Raw genomic sequence first — 2051 nt, forward strand, 5'->3', positions numbered from 1 at the left:
CTGACCCCTCCCCCACTCTGCATAGTTACCTTGCAACGTACAGACCATAATAGTCAATCCACCCCCCCCCCTCTTCCCCATTCCTCTATGCATACACGAACACACACCCCCCTCCTTCCACACACACCTACACCCCTCCCTTAGCAACCGGGGTTACCATGGAGACGCCCCCCTCCCACCCCCGTGTGGCATCCCATAATAGTAATGAGCACAGTCACTGACATCCCACAATAAGCATAACTCCAAAAAGAGAAAAAAAAGGAAAAGGCGTCACATGGCAACTGTGTGTGCCACATGACTTGCTGCTTAACTTGAGCGTGCACGTTTGCATGTATGCGCACGCGCTGTACTGTATATGAGCCAGTGCACAGGTTGTAGGTGCAGCAGGGGGGGAGGCTGGTATAAAGCAGCAAAATAATAAAAAATAAAAGTAGGGGTGACACCAGGTGAGTCCAGGTGTTACCCCCCTCCCCGCCTTTATAACAGCTGTAATATTACACTTGTTTAACTTCTTTATATACACAAAGAAGGCCACATTACTTTTTAACACATGTAGACCAAAGAATAAAAACTTGTGAGCAGGTCAGTGTGGGGTTAAAAAGTCAGCCATTAGAAGAAGGTCAGAGGGGTCAAACTGTAGTCAAAACCTTGAAGTTTGCAGCTTAAAACTGAGAAGAAGGCACTCAGGAGTGCAGTGGTGAAGGCAGCAGCTGCTCTCACACACACAGGCTGGAAATGCATTACAGTCAATGGTGGGAAAAATGTCTGGGTCCTAGACAGATTTTTCCCACCATTGACTGCCTGTGTTTCATTTAGAGGTGCTTGTGCATCCACACGAGCTTGTGCATGATGGTTTTCCACATGGGAAATAAAATGTGCAGATGTGGGCTAATGAGGAGCTGTTTTTTGTTTTTTGTTTTTTTAGTTGGTTTGTTTATTTTGGGGTTTTTTGGAGGGGGGCCGGGGGGGTGCCTTGTGAAGCATGAAGATAAGAGATGTGCTGTTATTTATTGTAGAACCATGGGTATGGTTCCCAGAGGCTAATAACTAGGGTTGTAACAATATTAGATTTTTACAGCATGATCATCATGGAGCCTCTGCCAAGGCCAATGGCCTGTTATACAATTTCAAATAAAGTTATTCCGATCCTTACTAAAATTTCACAGATTCTTCCTTTTTCATTGCTCTGTCTCTTTACCAAGTTTCAAGAAATACAGCTGTGTAGTTTGACCTCAAAGCTTTCTGGAAGGCATGCTTTCTAAGATGAAGTTAGTGTTTTAAAAAGTGTTTTCATCCAAATCGGATTTTCCCTAAATCTCATCAAGTTGTCTTGTTGCCTGAAGGGGTGTCCACAGAGGGAGAGACTAGAGACTGATAACTTCGTCTTAAACTTATCTCAACACTGAGCTGAGTGATTTAGACAGCTACCAATGGGAGTGGGAAATACCTTAGAGAGTTACCTACCAGCAAGAGACCAGTGTCCTTGAGCAAACAACCGTCAGCTACAAACTCGGTTGGCAGGGAACCCCTTTATGTGTGATTTCTTCTTCTGCATTGAATCTCAGTAGAGTCTGAGAAAGCTGAAAATGCATACGAGGACACAATGGTACTGAGTGTGCCGATCACAGTCACTGTGAGCTTCACCGATGCAATGTGTAGTTGTTACATAATAGGCTCGAGATAGATTCAGTGCTGAAGTATAAAGGTGCACATCAAGTTACATCATGAGTTATAGCTTACAGTTTTAGAGAGGTCTGCAATTATAGTCTACCTAAAGCACAACCAGCATAAATGATGATGTTAGACCCCAAACCCTCATTGAATACAGATACCTGCAATCTATTGATTCTTAAGAGATAAATAGTAAGTATAAAAAACAGACATAGCTTCCAAATCTGAAAAGTCAAGCTTACCTAAAACCTGTATTTTTTCAGTGGCCTCCAGAGGGCAGTACTTGTGGATGCAGAAACACTTACAGTCCTATATAAGTCTATTGGAGAAGCAAGCCTCTGGCTGAACCCCTGTAAGCACTTTCCTGGTGAGTTTATGAG

Source organism: Perissodus microlepis, chromosome 22 (assembly GCF_051167445.1).
Source record: "Perissodus microlepis isolate ML-2025 ecotype Zambia chromosome 22, ASM5116744v1, whole genome shotgun sequence".
In the NCBI taxonomy this organism is placed as follows: Eukaryota; Metazoa; Chordata; class Actinopteri; order Cichliformes; family Cichlidae; genus Perissodus; species Perissodus microlepis.